We start from the raw sequence: 10,093 nt of genomic DNA on the forward strand, positions 1-10,093 counted from the left end.
GATTATTTTAAGATCTCTCCCAAAGCATAATCCTTCTACAATAGAACTATATTTATCCTCATTCAAGGAAATCTAATCAATACTATTATTCAAATTTGTTCACCAACCACCAAAGATAGTGATGAAGATATTGAATAATTCTACTAACATCCACAATGTGAAATTGATGAACTATGCATCAATAGGCATTGATAATTATTTGCAATTGGAATATAAAAGTTACAAAACAAAGAAGAAGGCAGAGAAGTTGGAAACTATAGCCTTGGTGAGAGATACAAACTAAAAATCACAAGATGGAATTATGAAAGACAACTTCATCATTACAAATCACTTTTGTCAACAAGACAAAAGGAAATTATATACATGACTCTATCAGATAGAATACACAGAAACCAAAATGATTTTTGGTGAGAAGAGATGAAGGAGAAGCTCAAAAGAACAGCTACAATCAGGCCAGGGAATGACTGTGGAAGAGACAATAACATGTGCATGTTGCTTCTAGTTCAAGTGGAAAAAAACTCAAACAAGTCCACGAGAGACAAAATACCACATTGAATCTACCACAAATGAATTTTCGGCACATCACCAGAAGTGATTTTCTGCATTGACCACTAATGACAGACGTTCTTAAGAGCTATGGAGGACATCAAGAACATCATACATGTAGAAAGCCAAAGGTCATTTAAAAGACAAAAATAAATAACAGTGTGGAAGCCAAAATAGCGTCTGGAATTTGCTCTTAAGAATACAATAGCTAAGACAACTTGGAAGAAATGAAGTTAAAGAGCTGAATATCAATTTTCAAAGGGCAGCTCAATATCATCTGTTTCAAAACATTTTCTTTCCATTTGAGGCCCTGACATCAGGTTCTCATTTTTCCCCCTAACTACCCCATCCAACCTCCCCCATGTCCCCTTGATAATTTATAAATTATTTTTATTTTTTCATGTCTTAAACCAACTTCTCTCTCATTTCGCCTCCTTTTCTGCTGTCTGTCCCCCTCGGAGGGGGTCATGCTCAATCATTGTGATCAGTTCCCCCTTACTCCCCCCTCCCCCTACCCTTATCCTCCTAGTATTGCTGCACCCCTTATTGGTTCTTACGGCCTTACCTGCTCTGGATTCCCTGTGTTAGGAGCTCTTATTCATACCAGTATGCATGTTCTGGTCTAGCCAGATTTGTAAGATAGAATTGGGGTCATGGGAGTGGAGGGATCTTTATACTAATAGGAAGTTATCTTTACCAATTTAGGGCAATTTTTTTCCTTTTTCTAAAACATTTTATTAGGGACTCATAAAACTCTTATCACAATTCATACATACATCAATTGTATAAAGCACATCTGTACATTCTTTGTCTTCATCATTTTCAAAGCATTGGCATCAAGTCCTCTTTTATTCCCCTCCCTCCCTGCTCCCCCCTCACTCATGAGCCCTTGGTCATTTATAAATTATTATTTTGTCATATCTTTCCCTGTTCGGCGTCTCCCTTCACCTCCTTTTCTGTTGTCCATCACCCAGAGAGGAGGTCACATGTAGATCCTTGTAATCAGTTCCCTCTTTCCAACCCTCTCCCTCTACCATCCCAGTATCACTACTCACACCCCAGTCCTGAAGGTATCATCCACCCTGGATTCCCTGTCTGCACCAGTGTACATCCTCTGCTCTATCTGCACCAGTGTACATCCTCTGCTCTATCTGCACCAGTGTACATCCTCTGCTCTATCTGCACAAGTGTACATCCTCTGCTCTATCCAGACTTGCAAGGTAGAATTAGGATCATGGTTGTTTGGGGGTGGGGGGTGGGGAGGAAGCATTTAGGAACTGGAGGAAAGCTGTATTCTTCATCGGTGCTACATTGCACCCTGAATGACTCATCTCCTCCCCTAGTCCCCTCTGTGAGGGGCTCTCCAGTGGCCGACAAATGGGCTTTGGGTCTCCACTCTGCACTTCCCCCTTCATTCACTATGGTAAGATATTTTTTTCTCTGATGATGCCTTATACCTGATCCCTTCGACACCTCGTGATCACACAGGCTAGTGTGCTGATGGTGGGCACAATCAGCTTTCTTCGCCACATTTGCTTATGCACCCCTTTGTCCTCCATGATCATATCATGGAAGTGTGCACTCAGTGATATGATTTTTTTGTTCTTTGATGCCTGATAACTGATCCCTTTGGGACCATGTGATCATGCAGGCTGCTGTTTTCTTCCATTTGGGCTTTGTTGCTTCTGAGCTAAATGGTCGCTTCTTTAGCTTCAAGCCTTTAAGACCCCAGATGCTAACTCTTTTGATAGCCAAGCACCATCAGCTTTCTTCACCACATTTGCTTGTTCACTCAATTTGACTTCAGCGGTTGTATTGGGAGGGTGAGCACCATAGAATGCCAATTTAATAGAAGAAAGTATTCATGCATTGAGGGAGTACTTGAGTAGAGGCCCAAGGTCCTTCCATCACCTTAATATTAAACCTATAAATATAGGCACATAGATCTATTTCCATATATATCTATATCATCTATATCTTTATCTATATCTATCTATCTGCATATGTACATGTCTTTGTCTAGACTGCCTCCTAGCTCTTTCCTCTATTTCCCTTGACTTTCCTCCTGTCCCACTATCATGCTCAGTCCCCACCTGGGTTTCAGCTATACCTCTTCATTACCTTACCCTTGATCATTCCCTACCAGGCCTGCCACTCCTACCTCACCACCAATTTGGATTCCTTATTGTTCCCTTGTCCCTGGGTTTGTTAACACCACTCCCTTACCCCCACCTCCCCATCCTCGTCCCCCCCGGAATTGTCAGTCCTGTTGTTTTTCTTCCAGATAGTTCATCCTGCCTATCTTATTTAGACAGACCTATGGAGATAATAACATGCACAAAAACAAGACAGAGAAAAACAAAGCAACAGTATACAACAAAACAACAACAAACCACTGACAAAGAACAAAACAACACAATTTGTTTTTCATTGTTTTCTTTGGGTTTTCCAGCTATGAAACACTGGAACAGTGGATGTAATATTTTAATAACTGATGAAAAGTGTTAAGGGAATGCAGGGGTCAGGGATAGGTGATAGAGAGGAAAATAGGATTTCAGGAGTAAATAATGACAAGAAAGAAGGGGAGGGAGCACTGGAACTGATCATGATTGCACAGCTCATTTCAAAGGTGATTCAACCATGAGGTGAGTGAATACATTAAGATATATATAAAATGATTGTACAATTCCCCTTGATATGGTTGAATGAATAAAATGTTCAATATATGATATGTAAATTTGGTGCCAATAAAACTGTAGAGTGGGAAAAAGGAAACAGCATCACAAATCTGTTTATGAGCACAACTTGGAATATGTGAACTATGAATCTAGGAAAATTGGAAGTCAGCAAAATTGAAATGGAATACATAAAAATTGATATCCTAGGCCTGAGTGATGTGAAATGAACATTGGACTTTTTGTATCAGAAAATCATATGATTTACTGGAGTGACATAGTCAAGAGGAATGCCTTGAAATCATTGTCAAAAAAGACATTTCAAAATCAAGCTTGAAGTACAATGCTACCTGTGATAGGATTATATCAATATTACTTCAGGGAAATCCAATCAATATATCTATCACTCAAATTCACACATTGTGGGATCCAGCCCCATAATCAAACATATCATGTACAATTAAGGAAAAATAAATAGAATAGAAAAGATAGGGCACAGGGGCCCCTCTCCAAAGTTGGAATCACGAGGAAGAGAGCTAGTTTATTTTACAGAGGGTGTACAGTGCGAGGCATGTAAGTCTTCATTAGGCACAGGTGCAACAGATAGGGCCAAGCGTGAGTCTGAGACATCCTGAGTTCTTTTAGGAGAACACCTTAAAGGAAAAAAAAAAGCCCTGTGGTCATGAATGTAGAGATGTAGGCCACTTACACTTCCATGTAGCTTCTCAGTTTCCCACAACTTACAAAGGACAGAAACTCGTGATGAAAAAATTGAAGACTTCGACCAATGACTTCAGTCAGAAATTGATCAAACCATCTCATCAAGATGCATTGATAATTTTTTGGCAATTGGAATGCAACGGTTGGAAATAAGGGGTAAGGGACACTATTTGGAAAATAGGTCTTGGTGATAAAAATAAAGATGGAGTCCTCATGATAAATCTTTGTAAGGTCAACAATTTTTTCATTAGAAATACCTTGTTAAAAGAACAGAAAAGGCAGCTATACACATGGACTACTCCAGATAAAACACTCAGAAGTCTAAATGACTGTCAAAGGCAGTCAGGTCAAAGGCTGAGGGTGGAACAGATAATCAGTTGCTCATATGTAAATTTCTCATTGAATTTTGAGGTTAATGCTAAGGGAAATTTTCGTGTAACATTCCTAAAAAGTGCAGATCCTTCCCTTTCATATTAATGTAAAGGGAGCAATAAGAGAGTAAATACATGGTGGTTCTGTGTTTCCTTTTATAAGATGTTCACTAAGCCACAGGTCCCACCCAAGGACCAACAACCATCATTTCCAACATCTTGGGCGGTCATCATTGCTTCCTCTCTCATCAAGGACTTTCAGGACTAAGTCCAAGAGCTACAGGATTTTTGAGATAGGGCCCACTTCATTCAGTTGGGTTTCCGTGTTAAGTCATCTGGTGTGGCAATTGGGGAATGCCATGTTCCCTGTAAGGCCAACATTCAAGTTTAGCATTGTGCTTAGCCCATTGGTCTTTGTCACATTTTATAGTTCTTAGTTCTTTGTCAGAGATTAGTTGCCTGCAGGCTGATGCATTTATGTCTGGGTTTTGGGTTCTGATCTAGTAGTCTATGTATCTATAATTGTGATTTTACTAGGCTGTTTTTACTACTACAGCTGTGTAGTAAATTTTTAAATCAAGTAGTGCAAGACCTCCTACTTGATTCTTCTTTTTAAAGAATTTCTTTGCTTATCCTAGGTCTTTTGCCTACCCATATGAAATTGGTAATTCTTTTTTCATTTATTTAAAGAATATATTTGTGAATTGGATTGTAACTGCATTGTATCTGTAGATCATTCTAGTTTGCATTGATATTTTCATAAAATTTTCTTCCCATCCATGAGCAAGAGTCATTCTTCCATTTATGTAGATTATTTTTGGTTTCCTGAAGTAGTGTTCTAAAGTGTTCTCTGTATAGGTTGTTTCTTTTGTTAAATTTATTCCTAAGTATTTCACGTTTACTGTGGTTATTGTAAATGGCATTGTTTTCTTAACATATTTTTCATAGATCTCCTCACTGGTATGCATGAATCTGATTAATTTCTGGTTGTTAATTTTATATCCTACTACTTTTCTTGAATCCTTTAGTTGTTTCCACTGAGTTTTTTGTGAAGACTTTTGGATTTTCTATATATAGGATCATATTGTCTGAAAATAGTGAGAGTTTGATTTTTTCCAAGAATATTCCATTGATTTATTTTTATTGCCTGATGGCTTTAGCTAAGACTTTGTTGTCTTTAATTTTCTAATAACTTCCAAGTTTTCTCGATTCATATTTCATAGAGTCCAAATTCCAATTATTAATTTATGTTTGTGCTGTTTCTTTGAATTTTATGTTGTGCCTAATCTTTAAATTAAGATCCTCAAACTTTTTTTTCAAATATTTTACTCCATTCAAGTCATTATGGAAGCTCTCCCTTAGTCCTATTTTGAATGCCTTTCATTCCAGAGGGCTCTGGCACAACCTCTGAAAATATTCTGTTTATATTCATTAAATTTTTCAATACATAGCAATGTTTTCTGCTATTATTTGAGTTTTCAGGCCAATTTCCGTAAAGTTGACAGTCTATTCCTTTTCTTAGTTTCTACTTAGTCTAGAGCTGTTCTTAGTCTAGAACCTGTTCACTATGGGTGACCTTGCTGGTATTTTAAATGCTGAGATGAGAAATGGCTTTTGCATCACAAGAACACACAGTAGAACAATCTGATAGATGGCCAAGTGGTAGCATGGAAGTAGTGGTGGAGCTTTATTAGAGAAGTTAATTCACAGCTAAGATCCTTTAACAGAAAGGATACAATCATAGATCCATTGCAGCCCTTTCCTGAGCTGGCAAACAAGTGGCTCTCTTGTCCTCAGTCTCTCAGCCATGTCGTGCATTGGTCTCTGCCACACCATCCCAGATTTTGAGCACTGTTCCCCTTTGTCCAGCAGTCTCTGTGCCACCATCTCTAGTACATCTGGTCTCAGTTGCCCCTGCCACTTCAAACAGAGATCTTGGGCATTTTCTTCCACTGGGCTTTCTTTCTCTGATTCTGCTTCATTGGTGATATATATATATATATATATATATATATATATATATATATATATATATATATATATATATATATATATATATATATATATATAAATATATATCAGTATCTATCAGTGTTATACATATCCTAATTACATAGTTCCACCCAATCATTTGTTGGGAGCTACAGAGACATAGGTAAGGGGTCAAATTAAGAAATTTTGTTCCACCACAGTTGAAAATCAGGAAAGGTGTGTATTAGGATTTCATGGTTTTACTATAGCTCTTTAATTTGTTTACTGAGGAAGCAATCAGAAAAGCTAGAATATATCAAATAGATATATAAGGATTTGAGAAATACTAACAACCTGCGATATGCAGATGACACAACCCTGCTTACTAAAAATGAACAGCGAGTTAATTCTTACTAATGAAGATCAAAGACTAGGGCCTTCAATATAGATTATATTTCAACAGTAATAAAAAAAAACAAAAAACCTCACAACTGGGCCAATTATGAACATCAGAATTTAACAAAAAATTGAAATTATCAAGTTTTTCATTTTATTAGGATGCATATTCAATACCTTATTATAAAGAGGTCAACAGATCAAACCATGTTTTATATAGGGAATCTGCTCCAAAATACTTTTGAACACCTCCATGACCTACAGGGAGCCATATTATTGTCAACCACCTGATATGCATTTGAAAATGAGACAATAAATGGATACAGAATACTGGTGAAGTATTGATGCCTTGAACTATGTCTTCAATAAAAAATATTTAATGTATCAAGAATAGCCAATGAACAAACACATCTGTCTTTGAAGGAGTACAGCAAGAAGCTAAGAGGGTAAGACTTTGCTTCATGTAATCACAAGAGACCAACTTCTGAAGCAGCACATCATGGTTCGTAATATGTGAAGAAAGGTCGTATGGATTAGCAGTAGTGGATCAACAATGTATTCAAACAGCAATGGTTGTGATAGTTGTATAGAACCAGTGTTTCCTGTGTTCACTATGCATAAGAACTGACTTCGTGTCAGCTAACAACTATGGATCTCCCAACCTGACCACAGTAACAACAACTATGGGTCAACAATACAGAACTATTCCTGAGATAAAAGACAAAATAGGAGAGGGGCAGTATATCAATGTTGAATGAATTTGCTTTTCTTCGTTGCGTTTCTTATCAAAATACTTCAATCTCAAATCTTAAGAATGACATGATGTGTGCGTGCTTGGTAATTTCCATCACAGTATTTTTGAAGAAATAGCTCTTTTATTTCAAAATTTGAGCTTCTATGGGCAAATAGTCACAGAATCTATGTATCTTCCTATGAACTACAGTATCCGAACCTCTAACCTAACACTATATCCAAGCAGAGTGTAAACAGCAATCGTTCATGGAGAAATCACTGCAGGGCTTCTTTCTCCTCCAGGATTTTGAAGCCAGAGCGAATGTATAGCTCTGACACTCCAGCAGCTAGTAAACACAGAGCCAGGAGTATAAAAAAATGCACCCTGCTCTTAATGATCCAACTGAAAAACATGTCCACACCGTAATTATAACCTTAGAATGTACAATGCAGACAGACTCTTTCCATTGAAGAAAACTATGCCTGTAATTAACAAGTAATCACTTTGGATTCTTCATGCTAGCGAATGACCAGGAAAAAGCAGAAAAGCTAACATAAACAAAAACAAAGAGATGCTTAATTGTCAGGCTCCAACGAAAAGAAGAATTTAAAAGTTATTTCACAGAGGAGAAACACTCAGAAACACGAGGATCTGTGTCACTTCTTAAATAACTCCCCGACAGTTTGTGTTTGACCTTTAACTTAAAGTTTGGCATTTGGAATTCACTAAGGATCACAAGTCATAGAGCTCTATTTCCATAAAGATTTCAGCCAAGAGCCCCAGTGGCAGTGTCTGGCTTGTGGGAAGCACCGCCTACCAGGTGGACAGAGTTTTAAGCGGCACACGGGGGGGGGGGGGGGGGGGGGGAGCGAAGAGAGGCAGAGCCTGCGAGCTTTCTACTTAGCAAAGACAAGACTACTGATGAAGGCGGCAAGAACAACGGCGTGAGCCTCCCTACAGCTGTTGCTGACCGAGGAGACGACATTATCTCGAAGAAGGACAGGGGAGTATTAAAGATTGTCGAAAGAGTGGGGACTAGTGATGAAAAACAAATGATGAGAGAGAAAGTTTCAGTCCATTACAAAGGAAAGTTTTCAAATGGAAAATAATCTGATTCCAGTCATGATAGGAACGAGCCTATCTAAAGACTATGTAGTCTCAGCCAGGGCCAAGCTAAGCAAGCATGGCACATTGGGGTGGCCGCTAGGATGCAGGGCGAGAGGTGCCCCTTACTGTGTAAGCCGGAGTACCATGTGGCTCCGCTGGCAGCATCCCCCAGATCTCCTGGAATGCCTCTCTCCTTTTAGAAACTGAGCTCCTTAGTTTCAAAAGGGAGGATTGATTTGAAGAGAGAGGCATTATCCGGAGAATCCAACAGGAAGGAGAGGGAGACTCAAACCCAAATGAAGGAGCTACAGTAGAAATACACTTGCGGGATCACTGTGGTGGGCAGCTGTTTGACATCCGAAGTTATATTTGGACAAAGGAAGATCATGGCATTCCAATTAGCATTGACAAAGCCCTGGAGAAAATGCAGAGCGTAGAGCAATACATTTTACATCTCAGACCACTGTGGTTCCGGAGAAGTAGGCAAGCCTAGAGTTGGCATTGAGCCTAACACTGATTCCGTATATGAAATTACCCTTAAGAGTTTCAAAAAAGCCAAAGGATGCTGGGAGATGGATACCAAAGAGAAATTGGGCCAGGCTGCCATGGTCAAAAAGAAGGGAGGCATATTCTTCAAGGGCGGCAAGTACACGCAGGCTGCTGTGATTCAGTATGAAAGTGTAGCGTCCTGGCTCAAAATGGAGTACGGTTTACCGGGAAAGTTTTTGAATCACTTTTGCTCACTGCCTTTCTGAACCTGGCTGGCCATGGGCTACCTGAAGTTTAGAGAGTACACTGAAGCCACTGGATGCTGTGGTAAGGCTTTTAGACTGGATAGTGCCAATGAGAAATGGCTTGTACCAGAGGGGGAAAGCCAGCTGCTCATGAATGAGTTTGAGTCAGCCAAGGTGGACTTTGAGAAGGTGCTAGAAGTGAATCTCCAGGACTCCAGATCTCCAGGTGCCAGAAGTACCACAGGACACATGCCAACATATTCAAGAAGTTCACAGAGCAGGATGCAAAGGAAGAAGCCAGTCAAGCTATGGCCAAGAAGCTGTCAGAAGGGTTTGCCAACAGAAAAGCAACAGAAAGCCAAGCAATGAAAGAAGAAAAACAAGAAGAAGGGCAACTATGTGCCTACAGTAAGGAGGGATGAGAGTCAAAGGAACTCAGTCTCCTCCACAATGGTCTGTCACCCGACTCAGGAATAACAGTGTTGAAAGTTTACACTTGTTATAGTCTATGTGATTCTAGAAGCAAATGACAAGAACCAGAAAATTCCCCAAAGCCACCACTCTGCGCTGCCCAGTGCACTCATTGGGGGGTAACATAGGACCACTCCAGAGGGACAAAACACAGAAAGGACTACTGATGTGGAGATAATGAACCAGCAGACCAAGGCCTGCTCATTTCAGTTTAAGTCAACATCCAGTGTCCAATCCTGGGTCCCTTGAGATAATCCTTATAAATCAATGCCATCTGTTTGGCTTTACATTTAATTGCATTTAGTAGTCTGCAGAAACCTGGGAGTGGAGTAGGGGGCAATGAATGCTTAATGAATTTCTCCTTTCCTA

General features: G+C 39.4%; 1 pseudogene; it reads left to right on the forward strand.

Annotated features, from left to right (window-relative positions):
• The first annotated feature begins 3,186 nt into the window (after positions 1-3,186).
• Positions 3,187-9,675, forward strand: LOC142439926 (peptidyl-prolyl cis-trans isomerase FKBP5 pseudogene; annotated as a pseudogene).
• Positions 9,676-10,093: the final 418 nt, after the last annotated feature.

Source organism: Tenrec ecaudatus, chromosome 2 (assembly GCF_050624435.1).
Source record: "Tenrec ecaudatus isolate mTenEca1 chromosome 2, mTenEca1.hap1, whole genome shotgun sequence".
Taxonomy (NCBI): domain Eukaryota; kingdom Metazoa; phylum Chordata; class Mammalia; order Afrosoricida; family Tenrecidae; genus Tenrec; species Tenrec ecaudatus.